Here is an 18,032-nt window from a genome sequence, read left to right on the forward strand (position 1 = left end):
GATCAGCTCCCTCCTGCCAGTCTGACTCCCCTTCCATAATAGACTATAACCTACAACTGTGAGGCAGACAAACCCTTTCTCTCTTAAGTTGCTTTTGTCAAGGTATTTTATCACAGTGACAGGAAAGGAAACTAAGGTGTCAGAGGTACGACACTGAGGGGGATAACTGGGACTTTGTGTCTTTCAACTCTTTCTTTTCTTTCCAGATACCACAGGGTATTCTTCCACTACATACTTCTGCTACCTCATCACAGTTCTAAACAAACAAAACAACAACAAAAACAAAATGGGGTGGAAAGAAAAGTGTCAAAGACCATGAGCCAAAACAAACTTTTCCTCCTTCAAGTTGATTGTCTCCAGTACTTTGTCACACTAACTGAAAAGTGACTATAGGCTGTTGAACATTCCTTAAGCTGGTGTGTAAAACAAGAGATGAAGTTAAGCATGAAGCATTTAGTATTTTCTGTTATTAACAAGGTCTTATCTGTAAATTAGATTTTGCCTTTGTTAAGGCAGTCAGTACCCATCTGGTTTTCATCAGAGCCAAGGAAGCACAGTTTAGTTCCCAGTAAGTGATACTACTGAGCCTCTCTCATCCAACATCAAAGGCAGCTTCAGTAAAGGTCAAAAACAAAAACAATGAACAGCAAAAGCAGAGAGTTTCACAACAAAGTTGACAGAAATGACATAATCCAGGAGCTGATGTTTTCAAGATATACATGTATCAAAGTGCCCAAGTATGGCTTAGGAGGGGACAGCATGCAGGAAGACTGCAGGCAGAGACTACATATGGAAACTAAGTAAAAAAATTTATTCAAGAGAAAGGAAAACAGTGACACATTTGAGGAGTGTGTTGCATACCCAACAACTAAGAAGACAGATGTGGTCATGTTTGGACTTGGCACATATAAGTAGTGCAGAGGCCAGATATGATGACAATTCTTCTGTCATCTGCTGTAAAACCATCTTTGTACAAAGTAGTTAATGTGTTTCCAATTGGTTTTGCAGCTGAGTCTATCTTTCAAAATTAAAAAAAATTGAACTTAAATGGAAGTAACCAAGAATTAGGCAGTAATCTACAAATGAGGAACACTAGGGCAGATAGTGACCCTTGGCAAATATTCACCGCACCATTAAAAATGCAAAACTACAGAAAAGGGAGACATGGCACTAAAGAGCTCTTCAGTGCAGCTCAGGAATGGATTTGCAATTGTGAAAATGAAATCTTGACTTTCTTGTCCAAATAATTCCAAGAGAAAGAGGAAAGCTATCTGCAAGGAGCTTCAGTGAGCTCGGAAATTGCTTTTTATGTGATCTGTCTTTAAGAGAGAAAGTAAACCTCGAAAGGGGGCAGGTCACAGGAAAGAGAGTGACCAAGCTGCATAACTAAGTGACAGTGCTCCCTCAAGTAAATACACACCTGTGCCTGCTTACTACTCAAACACAGCATACAGTGATTCATATATGCATATCTAATATTGGCTATTATATATTCATATACATAAGCATGCACACACACACACACACATATCCAAAAGAGATGAACTGATATCCCACTCTTTGAGCTAGAGGCAGAATCTTTATAAATCTCATATCTGAAAGACTCTTTCCTAAGAGTTTCTCCTTAAGGATCACGGGTAGAATTATTAGCAAAACACATGTCTCTTATGCACAAAACATGGGTCCGTTTCTCTTATATTGAGCAAAATTCTCCACCCTCCTCTTGTCAACCTAGAGAATGAGATAGTTAAATACTATAAGGATTTGGCTATATCAGGCATCACAAACCAGGAACTATTAATATCCAGAAGGTCATACAGATGACTGGGAAGGTGAGCAGGAAAAGGGATCAGACAATGGAAACTGAGATCTGGAAAATGCATCCATCAAAAAGAAATGACATTTATATTAAAAATGAGATAAATCTCATTTTTTGCCACCTGAAATATCTTTAAGTTTTCTATGTATCTCCACTTTGCAACCCCCAGTTTTGGGGATTATTAATGAGGCCCAACCCCTTAGCCAGTCAGTAAAAAATCTAAATAGAGTTATTATTAAATTTTAGAAGCCATTAATTAGCTTACCTGACAATATAACCTGATTCAAATGCTGAGGGCTCCAAATTTGTTTCCCACTCAAGTGGTTCTACAAAAACAAATTTTGCCTCTTGGGGATATTTATGAATAAAAGACTCCATAAACTTAGTAATTTCATTCAATATTGACTCGTTCAGAGGGGTGATCTCCAGGGTTCCTGTCCCGTACCCCTCAGCAGTCCACTGTGCCGATCTGGTCAACGCCACACCCATGGGTCTGTTAATACTCTGAGCCAAGCTCAGAACACGCACTACAGCAAAATAGAAGGAGTTAGAGGCTTCCACATTCTCACATGAACATTTTTTCATCTTCAAGATTTTACACTAGTACTATTCAACTTACAGTCTATATTGTTAAACAATCTAACCATTATTCAATGCAATAAAACAGCTAAGCATCACTACATAAAACTGACTTATATTGAAGGAATTTCCAGTATCAGCCTACCCTAAAATTAATAACGTCTTGTAATTTCCAAGAGTCTAAGAAAAAGAACAGCTGGACAGAAAGCTCAAAAAGAGAACTTCAAGAATGGAAAAAGAGAATCAGGGGAGGTTGGCAGTAAGAGTAAGAGTGTTGCTTCCCAGCTCTGATGGAGGCTGGGGGTTTGAGTGAGACGTGCATATTTGATCTGAGCCACACATCATTTAGAATTAAGCAATTAAACTAAATGTGCTGTTCTGACTTTCCTACAGTAATAGTGTCTGCACGGGTGCAGTGAAGGCAGACAAGCCCTCTTCCAAGAGTCTTAAGTTTCTCACATGCCTCTGGGGTTAATGCAAAATAGGATCAAAGTGGGATTGTGAATTGTTGTGAATTAAATACTTAATGTTTGACCAAAGTAAGTGCAATTCAGGACATCTAAGGGAGTCCCATATCCCCTGCTTGTAGATCATGTGCAAAATAGAATCTATTTTCTTAAGAGTATGTGACAGTAGGGACACAGCAGAGACTTTTTAGTCTATTTATCTAAACTGTTATCAAAATAGCGTAGCAAGAAAATTTAAAACAAATCAAAATAAAATATTTTACTTTGGCTTAACAGAAATTAGTATGTAAAAGGAGATCTTTTTAAAAAATGACTATCTGAAACATTAAATAAGAACAAAGTAACAACTTATTAACAATGATAGTATTGTTTAAAGGTCATCTATATTTTGTAATGCCATTGACTGTTAAAACTTCCCTCCAGAATATCAGATGGTCATAAAATTAAATACAAATAAGCAATCTTTTCTTATCTGTCATTTTAACAAAGGCTTTGAAACACAAGGTTTGACACAATAGTGGAGATTCTACTTTCTGCGTCATATTAAAATTTGAAATCCAATAACAGGAGTCCTGCAGTTCTCTCCAGAGGACCATTTCCTGCTGGGATGCAGGGCAGTAACACTATAGACATGTCTGTTCATAGTCACCAAATGACAGGAAGAGACATTGTTGGCATTTAGTGGTGAGTGCCAAGGATACAAATATTCTTCTTATGCCTAAGAATGCCCAGCAGGAAGAACTCTGAGGAAAATCTTTAGTATTTGGAAAACTCCCGATAAGCAATACCACAGCCTAAAAATCTCCCTCGACTTTAGGAAAGTCACAAAAAAACTTTTCACAGTTTTAATGCACACTGGATATCTCAGGATTGAAAATGTCATATAACTGAAACCAACGTTTGCATACTTTGCTCTACATGGAGTTTTAGTCAAGAGCTCAGATGCCTTGTGAAATCACACTACCATGACAATGTCAGCCACAAAATTTAAGTTCCATTCTGACACACTGGTGTCATCCTGAGTTTAGAGATATACCACATTCAGGTAATTCCATCTCACGATGGATAACTCCTTAAGATAGTCTGTATAATGATGCCTAAACATTTACAATTCTTTTCCCTCACAGAGCATTACCTGTGTTTAAAATTATATTACCTATGTAAGGTTATTTATTATCTGTACTCTTGGTTTTAAAACACTAAGGTGTCATTACAGGTATTTGTTACAATATCTAGGTGTTGTAGAAAATCACTTCCCTGTGAGTCTCTGTCCCTTCAGGCTTTCTGCTTTCTCTCTCTCTCTCTCTCTCTCTCTCTCTCTCTCTCTCTCTCTCTCTCTCTCTCTCTCTCTCTCTCATTCTCTCTCTCCTCTACACACACACACACACACACACACACACACAAGGGGGGTTAGTTAAGGCAAAATGCAATGTACGGATTTTTCTGTGATTTCTCTTGCTAGTTAAAGGAAAATGCTTTGGTGTCAAATGCATGAGCATGTGTGCCTGACACTTTCATTTCCTAGTGTTCTGAGACTAAGTATAAACAATAGAATGTGCAAATGCTTTGTCTATCTAGAAGAGTTTCAGTGTACAGTCTGCCTCTATTTAATTGTAAGTATAACCCTTGCTTCAGAACGTGTATGCACAGTGTCTGCACCGTTTCTTCCCTTCACTCTTTCTAAAGAGAAATGATAGATTACACATGACTGTGGCAGTCAGGCCACACTCTGGGGACTTCTTAGAAGACACTTTAAAAGGAACTAAGACGTGCAGAGAGTTCTTTTGCTAATGATAAATTTTATAGAAATGTAAATTCAACTCACATTTAAATCTATGTAGATTCCTTTTCTCATTCAACGACAAGGAGCCCAGCAATGGACAACCTCTATAGCACATTAGCTGGAGCCCTAAGAATGCCTTAGACTCTGGGACAATCCCGAAAGCAAGAGCAGTACTCTTAGGGGAAAAAAGAAAACAGGTGATGTTCAAACAAACAACTACTATAGTGTCCCCCAGCCCCATTATCGGCAATCCATTAGTTTTTTTAACCTTAACGGCTATAGCAAATACACGACACATATCTCTGAATTAATGTTTCTAAGAAAAGTTCAGAGTTAGAAGGGAAAATATACGTGTGTATTTGCAAAATTGTAATGACTAGTTACTAGTTTTCTTAACTAATAGAATTTTTCTTTTATGCTACCCTCCGAGCTCCCTCTATTATTAACAAAACGCAACAATTTTGAAAATAATCTTTGTAACAAATCCAGTTCTCTGAGAGACTACGTAAATCTCCAAGTGTATCGTCTATGGAGAGCCAGGCATGAGTGGCTACTCTGTGCATGAAAAAAATACTCAGCAAAAGCAGCAAAAGGAGTTTCAGAACTGATGAACAAGGTGCGATTTAACTCGACCCTGTGGTATGAAAATACAAGGACCAAGGTACAGAGGGGGCACATTTCAAACCCTAGCAGGAGGCTGGAGCGCTGAGTGCCCTGATGTGGTGGTGGAGGTGCAGAAAGAGGTGGGCGGTGGGCGGTGGGCGGTGGGTAGAGAAGGTCAAGGTGAGAGCAGAAGGCCAAGCAGAGGGCAGAGGGGGACCACATTGGGAGACTGGGAAGGGACAGGAAAGGAGGAGGGGAAGGCCAGCTCATGGGCAGCAGGAAAGCAAGTGAAGGGAGAGGAACCTAGAGGATGAAAGAGGTAGGAAGAAGACCTCAGAGGGACTGGGGAGGCTGAGGAAAGGGTGAGAGAAAGATCTGAGCGGGTTGAAGAGGCACCACAGTGGGACCAAGAGGGACGCAGAGCAACGGGGAAGAGACGAAAGAGACAGAGAGGCCCGAAGGAAATCCAGGCTGCGAGCCCCATCGCGGTGCACGCCATCGCTGCCACTCACCTGCAGTGTCGCCAGGCACCGGTACACCGGTGCATGCGGTTGCTAGGACGCGCATAAACACCCACCCCGCCGCTGCTCACCGCCGAAGCCCGGGAGGAAACCGGCAAGCGCTGCCCCGGGCTCCTGCTGCGCCGCTGCTCCTAACCCTCCACTGCCCTGCCTTGAATTCTTCCTGCAGCTTGCAGAACACCAGGGCTCATTCCATCTCCATCCAGGGACTCTCGGAGGAGCTCCGAAAATGGAACAGAAATCAGAAAAGCGGCGTTAGAATATTCTGTGATCTTTCATAGGCTTGTAGTCAAGCGTATTCTAAGTACCGAATCTATCAAAACACTCGAAAACAGCAAGGGGACTCTCTTAGGGTATCTGAGGCTTGCAGTTCCTTTATTCTTAAGGTGACTATGGTGGAACTCAGACTTCTAAGTCTGAACGTACTCAACAACAACCTTCTGCAGAAAACTGTAGTGAAGTGAAAACCTCTCTCCTACCTGTAGAAGACAGCATTGCCTGTATTCGTTAACATACGTCTTTCTAAGATTTATTGGAGTTTTACTTATGTGTAGTGGGGGTGAATAGGTATGTACATGTGAGGGCAGGTGTCAAAAGAGGAGAGAGGATCTTCCAGAGCTGGAGTTCCAGGCAGTTGTGAGTGCTGGGAACTAGACTCTGGCTCTCTGCAAGATGACCTTGACCCCACTTATAATCACTCTAACAACAAGGTACACCTGGGGCTTAGAGAGTGGAAAAAAGGCAATACTGGTGGTGGACAGGGAATGAGCGGTATACTCCTTCAGGGAGACAAGACGCATAGGCGCAGTGGATGAAGTAAGGTACAAGACGGTTGAGCAGTCCCTGAACTGATTCCCAAATCTCAAAGGGAGAGTGATAATAAGGAATGGCATGCTGGCGCTACACTGTCCAAGCTCAAGTACAGACCCCCAGAGACAGGCGGTAGAGAAATTGATCCTCTTGGAAATTTTGAGTTCTTTTATTTCCATTTTGAAAGCATCAGTGTTGTTGAGGATGGAATATTTTACCCTGTAGAACCTTCACCTGCAGAAAAAGCAAGACTCCTCTACTCCCTTCAGTCCAAGAAAGACTTCCCATAAATAGTCTGTGCCTTGTCACCTGTCTCCTAGTACTGCAAGGAAACTGCAGAAAATGTTTCTCTCAGGTGTGTGTCCCTTCCCTAAGATCTAAGCGGGTAATGGACACATAGAAAGAACAAAATTGTCAAATCACTTAGTGAATGCTGGCCTGTTCACTGTCTCCATTGGACAAGGTAATAGAAAGGCGAGGTATCATTTTCTTGGAGAAAGTTGGAGAACCTGTATGAGGATTCGGAGTAGCTGTATTCCTAGAAACGATTGCCTTCAGCTTCAAGAGTCCACCAAGAGTGTGCGGAGCAAAGGCCTTCATGTGAGCACACAACCCATGGAATGCAGAAGAAAATCTTCTGAGTACTCAGGAAAAGACAGTGTCTGCTAGTTATGTTTCCTTGAAACCACCCTCCTTAGCTGGGGCAAGCTACCTCTTTTGGGACAGAGTAGCCATTGGGTCCCTTCATAGCATCAGTACAGGCACCACAGACTTGGTATTATAAATATGTTAGATGTATTGTCCTGCTTTTCTGGAACCTAGAGGTTTAAATCAAGGCAGGTTTGCCCTGGGGCCGTAAAGGAAGGACATTTCCATGCCAGGGCTTTTTCCTTAGCTGATAGATGGAGAGTCATCTACACATTCATATGGCACTTTCCTTTGTATGCTCACCTCTGTGTAAGTGTCCCCACTTCTAAAGGACACTGGTTCCATTGGACTAGAGCTTTTCCCACTGAATTCATTTTAATTTGATTGCTTTTGCAAAGACCTTATGAACTCTGTGATCATAGTTAGAGGTCCAGGGGCTTAAGGCTTTAAGCTAGGCGTTTCAGTCCTGAGCAAGTTTAGTTCAGTGCAAACTTTAGCTCGTCAGATTTCAAGGATGCATTTGTGTGGGAATGGCTGATAATATGACCATGTACAGATCACACCAGGCACCAAGCAGAATTGGTTTGTATTCAGTATCTTAACCAGACAAGGACTGCCCTGGATGTGGCTGAGGAAAAATACAGTCACTTAGACTGTGGTTAGGTCTCATGCGGGCAGGGTCATTTCAAAGTAGAAGTCTTCAGGGGTGTGAGTAGAAATTCTGATGAGACAAAACTGTATGAAGTCTTGTAGCATTCGAAAGATCAAACTCCCAGGTCCTGAATTCTCTTACCAAGTGTCTTAGTTAGGGTCACTATTGCTGTAAGGAAACATGATGACCAAAGCAACTTGGTGAGGAAACTTCTGCTTCCACATCATAGTTCATTATCAAAAGGAACTCAAAACAGGCAGGACCCTGGAGACAGGAACTGATGTAGAGACCATGGAGGAATGCTGCTTGCTGGCTTACACCCCATAGTTTGCTCAGCCTGTTTTCTTATAGAACCAAGTACCACCACCCAGCAATGGCCCCATGCACAATTGGCTGGGCCCTCTCTTTACCAACCATTAATTAATAAAATGCCCCGAAGTCTTGTGTACATCCTGACCTTGTGGAGGCATTTTACTTGAGGTTCCCTCCTCTCAGATGAAGTTAGTTAGTGTGCGTCAAGCTGACAGAAAATATGCAGCACGCAAAGAATCAAGGGAATCTAGCCTCATCTGCCTCAGAGTGACCTATGCTACTCCTTGTTGGTATACACTGAACACCTAACCCCATGGTTTGGAGGTGAAGTTGCTCCTTCTCCTTGGAGTCAAGCCTTTTAGGCACACAAAAATGTTTTTTTAATACTGATTTGTGCTAGGCACCACTTCCTTGGGCATTTGAGTGAAGAATCTGTGGTGTCTGCTCAGTGAGAGCTGATGAATAGACTATGATTAACTAAAGCAAAACCTTCCTGTTGCCTTTGGATCAAGATGTAGGATTCTCAGCTCCAGCATCATGTCTGCCTGCATGCCACCATGTCCCACCATGGACTAAACCTCTGAAACTGTAAGCTACCACCTTAATTAAATGTTTTCCTTTGAAAGAGTTGCTGTGGTCATGGTGTCACTTCACAGTAATAGAAATCCTAACTAAGACAATGGGTAAATTGAAATTATATAATAATTAAACTTGGCATGTATGTCAAATAACTAATATGTAGCTTATTTTATATGAATCGAATAAGTGGTTTGGATTTTAAAGTAATATTGTATAATTAATTGACATTTTGGTTTGAGGCAACATCTTAGGTAAAGGGAATTTCACCTGTCCCTTCTCTAGCATTCACATGTTCTGCAAGAAGTTGGTCCTTTGACCAGAAAACATGAGCAAGGAAATGATTAGATTACAAGTATCTTGAACTAAAGTTTGGAGGGGGCAGAGTGAATGTGTTACAGCCTTCAAACCATCTAAAAGAAACCGGATGGATATTTTCCCCAGTCTGAAATAACAAGTAGGTGGTAGGGTCATTGACATATTTAGAAACCTTCATGTTACACCACTTAACCTGGTTGGGAAGGGTTGTTGTTGAATTTGACAGCCTTCATCCTACACCACTAACTTGATTTTGGGGGAAACACTGGTGTATTTAGTAACCTTTCTGCCTCATCATGGAGTTCCAGTCATGTATAGGCATCATGAACATACTCAAAATTTGCTCAAATGATAGTGGAACAAAAAAGTGGAAGGGGCTGAAGTAGGTGAAACCTTAAAATGTGGATGACAGAAACGGCGACAGAAAACAAGGGTTCAAGTGACTTATCAAAAAGGCAGACACTGAAACTGAGTAGCTTAGTAGGGTGAAAGCCAACAGAAAAAACAGGCAAATAAACAAACAAACAAAACAAAACAAAAAATCTTGGGCATCACAGGCCCTGAAAAGACTAAGTCAGTTCTGAAGTCTGGGGGAATGAGTGGGCAGAAAGCAGGAGGGCTATGTATTCTGAGTAGCTGGGTCCTACATGCCTTTCCTCCAGCAGAAGGGCTTGTAACCTGGGTTCCAGCCATGACCCCATATAGCAGGACCGCAGACACTGAATATGGAGGGTCTCTCACTCCCATAGGCCCTCTTTCCTGTATTGACAGCCTTTTTTCCATCTCTAAACAGAAGATCTGAGACTGGCCAGCCTGAAAGCAAAGACTGCAGAGGGTCACATTTCAGTCTTTCAACCAAGCCCCGCTGTCCCCCAACCTGCCAGTTATACATCTATAGGCTCAACCAACTCTACATCAAAAATATTTTAAATCATGATTGTAAGGACATAGGGTGCATGCCTTTGATCCTAAAACTCTAGAGACAGAAGCAATCAGATCTCTGTAAGTTCCAGGCTAGTCTATTTTATAAAGTGAGTTCTAGGCCAGCCAAGGTTATAGAGTGAGGCACTGTCTCAAAAGAATATGTTTTTAGAATATCACTTCTGAGTATATATATATACCTTTTTCCAGTCAATCATTACTTATACAAATTACCAAAACAACTGTTTATACACAACTGTTTATACAGAATTTACTCTGTATTCTCTAGTATATTGACAATAGGAGCTGGGCATTGGTGGCACACTCCTTTAATCCCAGCACTCGGGAGGCAGAGGCAGGCAGATCTCTGTGAGTTTGAGGCCAGCCTGGTCTACAGAGTGAGTTCTAGGACAGCCTCCAAAACAATACAGAGAAACCCTGTCTCAAAAAACCAAAAACCAACCAACCAAACAAACAAAGACAAAACAAAACAAAACAAACAAACAAAAAGGACAATAGGATGCAGGATCCAGAAGAGAGAAGTGTGGCTACAGAAATGTGATGACAGCAGAATTGTATCTCCTTTCTCCGTAGTAGAATTCAGTGATGATCTCAATAAAACAGAGGCTAACCCATCACAGTCTGAACAAATCGTTTAGAAATGTGGAAATATTTGTGCAATAATCACGACAGTGTTTGAATGTGGTTTATCCCAGTCACTTTTAGGAGGAGGACACATCAGCAGATGAAAGAGTAAAGAAAAGGTACTGTCGTGACACAACAGAGTTTCCCTTAGCCATGAAGAGAATAAAGTTTCATTTCATGCAAAATGATGTAACTGAAGATCATAATATTAACTGAAATAAACCAGATTCAGAAAGACAAATATCATATGTTTCTCCCATTTGTCCATTCCAGATTTTATAGAGATGTATGTAGAAGGGGGAGCCTGGGGAAAGGAATGAAGTAGTAGAAGAGGAAAACGGGATGGAGGAGGGGAGGGAAGGTTTAGATAATAAATATACTCAAAATACTGATATTCTTATGAAACCCATTAATTAATGAAACTATGCCAGTAGAAAACTCAAAAAGAGTCAATAAAACAATTAGGGTACAGAGAAAGAAAGGAGATCCAGGGGTGATCACTGCCTAAGCTTTGCTCTTCAGTCTCAAGGGCCAGCCAGTTGTCAGGAGATGGAGATGAATCCACTTCTGATGGCTAGAAAGCTACCCTCAAAGGAGGTGACATTCTGCTAAGAGTCCACTACCACTACAATAATTCTGTTCAATAAACTGCTCCAAAGCTCAGTGGTGTCTGTAAATTTATACCACACCTGAGGAGGTAGGGGTACTGTGACTATATATATGGCTCTGGTTTAGATCATCCTTGGCTGTAGACTGTTCTCTTCCACATGTTTATCCTATATGCTGAGCCAGGGGGGCGTGTCTACCTGCTGCATGCTCTTGTCCTGTGGATCATTTCACAGGCCTTCCCACTGACCAAAAGAAGTCAAGTGGCTAAGCCTAAAGTCAAAAAGTAGGTACTATAATTTGTATATTTAATGCCACTCAAAGGCTCCTGGATTAAAGGCTTAATTCCAAGCATGGAACTGTGTGAAGATGGTGAAACTTTTAGGTGGGGCCTAATGGCAATTTATAGGTTTACGTGGTCATGCTGTCAAAGGGAACTGTGGAACTAGGTTTACTTTCTCTGTTCCTTTCCCCACAAACTCTGAGGTGATTGGAATTCCTCTATACCACAGCATGAAAGCAATGGTGCTGACTGTTCATGGACTGAAGCCTCCAAAATGGTAAGGTAACTGAACCTTTCCTCTTTTCCATTTGATTACATCAGGCATTTTATTGTAGTAGCAGAATGTTAATACAATGGGCAATTATTATTTGTCCACCACAAAGCCATGGTAAAGGTACATATACATAGTACCCCTATGAAAGCATAAGGAAGTACTATAAACATTAATTCAGTCTGCCAAAACTCAGTTAACATTCATTCATCAAGTGCATCCCCATCATGAGTATCATTTCTGTTATATCCAGCCTCTACCAAAAGTATCTAGGATGAACAGTAAATTCATAGTTCACATTTTCTTCTTGTGGTTACAGAGAAGCTCACTGGTTACAAGCACATACTACTTTTGTTGAAGACCTGAATTCAGTTCCTGGTACACACATCAGGTAGCTCACAACTACCCATAACTCCCACTTCAGGGGATCCAGCGCCCTCCTCTGGCCTCCCTGAAATCCGTACACACTTGGCATATACTCATACAGACACAGGCACATACACATAAACAAAATAAACTTAAATAAATCCCACAAAATTTGTTTCTCTTTAGATACAGTTTTCTCAAATTTTTTAAAAGTAAATTGATATGTATGAATTCTATTTCATTCCAAACATCTTTATTTAAATAAGAATAAAGAATATTATATCAAAATTTGAAAACCGTTATGTGTCCAGTCACACTTATTCTGAATGTTTTTAAGGTATAAACTGGGAACAGAACACACTGGAATGCAGGCAAGGTTATTTGATATAGAAAACGCATGGTCTAGCCAAGGAGTGATTACTCTAGAAACCCTCATGGAGAATAAAGGATTTAACGTGAGACTTGATATTTTGGAAAAACAAACCAAGGATTAATAATATCCGGGTGATGTCTCCTAGTATCACCAAGGGAAACAATGAAGACTTCTCAGGAGAATGGCTTCCAGATGCACAGTAAATCATGCATCCATACCAAACATGAACATGGCTAAGGGAGGGTCTTTCCCATTTTGAGAAAAGAAGCATTCTTAGGCAGCTAGATGCATTTTACCCTTCAAATCCATCGAATTATTAAAGAGGTAAAAGCCAACCCCATTTGCCTTTCCAGTTAATGAAAGAATGGATACACTATGCAATGAAAATTACATTTGCCACTTGGCATGATTTATTCATTTAAAAAATGAGCAGAATAAGGTTCATGGTGCAATTATCCATTGATTTCATTGTCTAAAATATATCCTAAAGTCTTAAAGTGGGAGATGGATAATTATTATTTTTTTAAATTAGAAACAGTTTTACTTTACATATCTATCCCAGTTCCCTCTCCCTCCCTTCCTCTCCTGCCCCCCCCATCATGCCCCATCCCGTCCACCAGCATTTTTTTATTTTTTGACACAAGGTTTCTTTGTGTAGCTTTGTAGACCAGGTTGGCCTCGAAGTCACAGAGGTCTGCCTGCCTCTGCCTCCCAAGTGCTGGTATTAAAGGCATGTGCCACCACCTCCCGAGATATGGATAATTATTAAAACGGGAGATAGCACAAGAAAATTAGTGTGGCACTGTCTGTGAGACATTCATAATTTTAAAGAACTTCGAGACTGGAAGCTTACACTCTACATTGTTTACATCCACACATCCTTCAAAGCAGTTCAGGCATCCCCAGAGTTGAGTTGCCATGCTCCAGAGGCCTTTCTTCTGATGAACTGCATCATGGATCCCAAGAATCAATGTCCGCCAGGATCTGCTAACCTTAGAGATAGCATCAGAAAGAACATTTAGTGAGGTCACCCGCCTTTTGTTTTCCACACTGAAACCTTCCTTTGATTATCTCATCCCTACGTCGCCTGGCAAGTTTTTGCACTTGAGCATTTCCTCCCTGGGACTTACGGTGGGATTGAAAAACAACAGCAAAAGCCTCAGAAACAAAATGAGTTGCTAAGGGATGCAGATAGATTGTATTCAGATGTGCTCGAATGGGAACTAAACTGTATTTGCTAAGGAATATTCTTTTTAATCAATTAAAGTTTCTATAGAAGGCATTAAGCACAAATGGACCCTTTGGCAATTTCCACAGATATTAAGTACTTAAAGTAGGGAAGAGAGAGAGGAAGTCTAAATGAACCAAATTAATCTTCTAATAGACTGCTTCCTTCCTAACCGGCTAATCAGATGAGTGTAGGCACAGAAACACAGATTAGGAAAACATATGCCACATAGCATGGCTTGCCATTTGACGGAAGTACTTTCCCTTCCCTCTTGTTGATTGCTGAAGTGTTAGAGTAATATCTCAGGACCACATGGGGGTGAGGGAAGCAATGAGGCTATTTTTTCCTTCCTTTGCAGAAGTGTCTACTTCTGTGACTTCAGTAAACTCACCCCAGATTAGCTAAGATCAGGTTTTGGTGAAAGAAACAGACTCCCAAAGCTGTGGTTTCCAGAAGAAACTAATGACTCCCAATGATCTGTGAACAGCTTAGGGGTGAACACTCAAGTTCTGTGGGGAGGTCTCTGCTCTGTGGCCTCTCTGTGACCCAGCCTCTCTCCTCTGTGCATAGACAAGTCCCTAAGAGTCACTCCTTGTCCAGTCATCAGTGCCAACAGGGATGAGAAAATCATGAAGAAAACAGAAAAGACTGTAAGCTATCCTCTGAAAGAATGCCTTCATGCTAACTTTCTGTTTCTCTCATTGGACAAAACTAACCACATGGAAGATTTTTGGTTTTGTATTAGTAGGTGCATTAAGTTTGTCATATTTTCTTGGTACTTCTTCTTCTGTATGCATTTCAGAGCGAATGTGAGATCACCTCCCTTCAATCTCTAGCAGGGCTGAAAGTTTCCTTTGGCAAATATCTGCTTAACAGCAAATTCTAGTCACTTCTTGGCTTGAAAATGTCATCCTTTGGTTTCATGAAGAAAGACTTTTTTCCCCTAGGCATAGAGCTTTAGGTTGAAAAAAGTTTTTCTTTTGTACATTAAATATGTCAGTTCACACTCTCCTGGATTTCTTCAGTGCTGTCAAGAGAAAAACACATCAGCTTGTGGGGTGGTAAAAGGGAATGTTCTCCATTATTGATCTGCTCTTGGTCCCCTGTAGGGATCTGCCCTTGGTCCCCTATGGGGGGGTCTGCCCTTGGTCTCCTGTGAGGATCTGCCCTTGGTCCCCTGTGGGGACCCGCTCTTGGTCTCCTTTATTGATCTGCTCTTGGTCTTCTACTGTCCAGTTGCACGTGATTTATCCAGTGGTGGATTTGCTTAGTTTCTGTCCTGTCTGATTTTCACTGAGCTTCAGATTCAGTCTAGAGGAAAACACTTTTTAGTAATTTTGTTCTTAAACATTGCCCATGTCTCCTCTTTCTCCTTCTTTTCATCTTAGATCTACCATTAGACACATCTCTTCTCCACCCATCTTTTTCTTAATTGTCTCACATTCTGAAGGTCATTTATGTGATACATTTTGTATCATTTCTTTGTGACAATTTGTCTTTGAGATCATTCTCTCTTCAGCTGTGTTTAATCTGCTGCAAAGACCACCCACTTGAGACTATTTGCTCATTTCAATTACTATATTATTGTTTTCTAGGTGCTTCATTGAGCCTTATTTAGACTTAGGCAGCCATTCTGTAGAGTTGTCAAAGTTTCATTTCACTTATTTAATAATACAAAACATAATTTTATAGCATGTGTCTCAGAATCCTCTCTAAAGTAGTTGCATTTATTATTATATATTATTATTATTTTGGTTTTTTGAGACAGGGTCTCTCTGTATTTCTTTGGAGGTTGTCCTGGAACTTACTCTGTAGACCAGGCTGGCCTCAAACTCACAGAGATCTGCCTGCCTCTGCCTCCCGAGTGCTGAGATTAAAGGCTTGCACCACTAACGCCTGGCAAGTTCATTTTTGAATGGCACAATTTCTTTGCCCTCATCTTTATGCCTTGTTTGACCATGTTTACAGTGACTTTTTAACCTGTGAGATGGTCATTTCTCTCAGGAATTAACTTTTGAAGGAAGTTTTTTGAGAACTGGGCAAGATAAGCTTCTTGTAAGGAGTTCTGGAAGACTCATAGAGACACTGCATGTCTGAGAGTGAGCACTGGTGTCAGCTCTGCATTTGGTCAGTTTTCAAATTTGATCATATGTCATGCAATGTTTGTCCTTATAAGTCAGTCTATGTGCTATTTTGAATGATGCATAGAATTCAATAACATGAATGTATTATTGGTAATGCTAACCCCTAAATAAAAAATATTGCTATTAGGTGAGCATTGTAGCATACACCTTTAGCACTAAGAAAGCACAGGCAGACAGATATATCTCTTTAAATGAGTTTGAGGCCAACCTGGTCTACAGAGTGAGTTCCAGGACAGTCAGAGCTACATAGTGAGACTCTGTATATTGGAAATAAATATCACAGAAAGTGTGCATTTTGACAGCATTCCATGCTTTTATAATTGTGTATGATCACACACACACACACACACACACACACACACACACACGGATGTATTCCTTAAAGGAGGACTGCTGTGGCGAGGAGAAGGGACATCTGAACATTAGAAATATTACACATGATTTTTTAAAGGTTCTGTGTTTGAAATCTATTCACAGTTCATCAGTATGTAACTTCAGCCTTGAAAACACTCAGGGTCCCCAGTCCTTATATTTTGCTCATGATGGGAATATAATTGCTCTCTCCCACTGACATTTAACTACTGGTGAGGCTGCACCTGCTGCTGGCATTTATTGACTATTTGCCTTTTTCCCCCTTTGTGAGACAGATGCTCATTTTCTTTGGCCAATTTTATGCCTTTTTATGGGTCATTTAATTGCAAATTTTCAGGTCCTCTTTGAACTTTAGAAGCTAATAGTGCTTCTTTTAAACATCGTACTCAAGAAGTTCTTACAAATATGAGTACAGACCGGTATAAACTAGTGTTAAATGTCTTTCATCATAAATCAATAGAATGAATACTTTACTTGAAATGTAAATATGTGTATTCTAATTGAGGTCAGGGAACCTGTCAGTTGTAACTGTATATTTTAATGCTGTGAAAATTAAATCTGTTTCTTTAGCCTTTTAAAACACTTGGAGAGTTTTGTCCTAACAACTGGGGAACTATTTCTAGTCTTACTAGGGGGAGAATTGTTTCAAAGCAACTTCCTTAAAGTTGTCCCATATATAATGTGGTTTTCACTGATGGTTCCATTTTCATTTATCTACAACAGTTAAATTTACATGTCATAAAACTACTTTTGTAGGAGTTTTAAATAGTGGGGGGATTTGGAGTGGTACTAATTTTGTACTTTGTGTAAAGATCTAATATCTCAAATGCCTACTCAGATTTGTTTTCTGAAAAAATTATAACCAAGACTTTAACAATTATTAAACAGTGATTGTAACTATAGAAGCTTCTTTTAGGTTTTAACAAGATGCAAGAAGTTGGTTAACTTTGTATGTTGAAATAAGTGGGAAAATAAGAAAAGAGAGACAGGTCTAGGCTAGTAACCCTAGTCATTTTGCAGGCTGAGGAGGGAGGAACACAAGCTCACATCCTGCTTGGGCCACATGCCAAGTTCAAGACCAACCTGAACAACTTAGCCAGATCCTGTCTCAAAATAAAACTTCACAAAAACTGAGGATCATGGAGCACTGCCCTGGCACCAAAAGTTCCTGAGATCAATCCCAGCTACTGCAAAAACAAGTTCTATACATAATATACAAAATGACACAACATTGGAGGTTTGTAACAACTGTTTCAATTTCATAGCGTTTATTTAAATGCTAACACTTTATAACAATTGTTATTATTAATATATACCAGGATTAATAATTATTGATTTTACTGCCTCTAGTGATAAATATTTATTCATTGTTTACAGGTATTATATTTAACCAGAAATTCACACAATTTCATAAATGTGTATCCCATATATTATTTAAAAGAAGAATATGGTATTGCCTAAAAATCTAATCTTAGGTGTTAAGAAGAAAATTGGTTAGCCTTAAAGGCACTCAAAATAAACAGGATGTAAATATCATATTTCTTAGAAAGTTCCCAAATAATCTACCAGCAAGAATCCAACACTGATATACAAATAAAAGAGATGAGCAAATCCTACACTTCACTGCAATTATTATTTCATCTGAACATTCTTTAGACTTCAACATCCAGTGTTTCTTGTTCCTTTTTATTTTAGACACATACAACTTTGAGTTCCAAAAGTTTAAATTCTGTTT

The 18,032-nt window shown here is 40.1% G+C and overlaps 1 long non-coding RNA gene across 1 annotated transcript; it reads right to left on the reverse strand.

The window, feature by feature from the left end:
- Positions 1–2,090: 2,090 nt before the first annotated feature.
- Positions 2,091–5,875, reverse strand: LOC121143766. The gene is made up of 3 exons (XR_005881092.1): positions 5,764–5,875; positions 4,691–4,823; positions 2,091–2,346 (listed from the first exon to the last, which is right to left on the reverse strand). It is a non-coding gene; the product is annotated as an uncharacterized LOC121143766 (long non-coding RNA).
- Positions 5,876–18,032: the final 12,157 nt, after the last annotated feature.

The sequence above is a fragment of the Mesocricetus auratus genome, unplaced genomic scaffold, assembly GCF_017639785.1.
Source record: "Mesocricetus auratus isolate SY011 unplaced genomic scaffold, BCM_Maur_2.0 Super-Scaffold_100013, whole genome shotgun sequence".
NCBI lineage: Eukaryota > Metazoa > Chordata > Mammalia > Rodentia > Cricetidae > Mesocricetus > Mesocricetus auratus.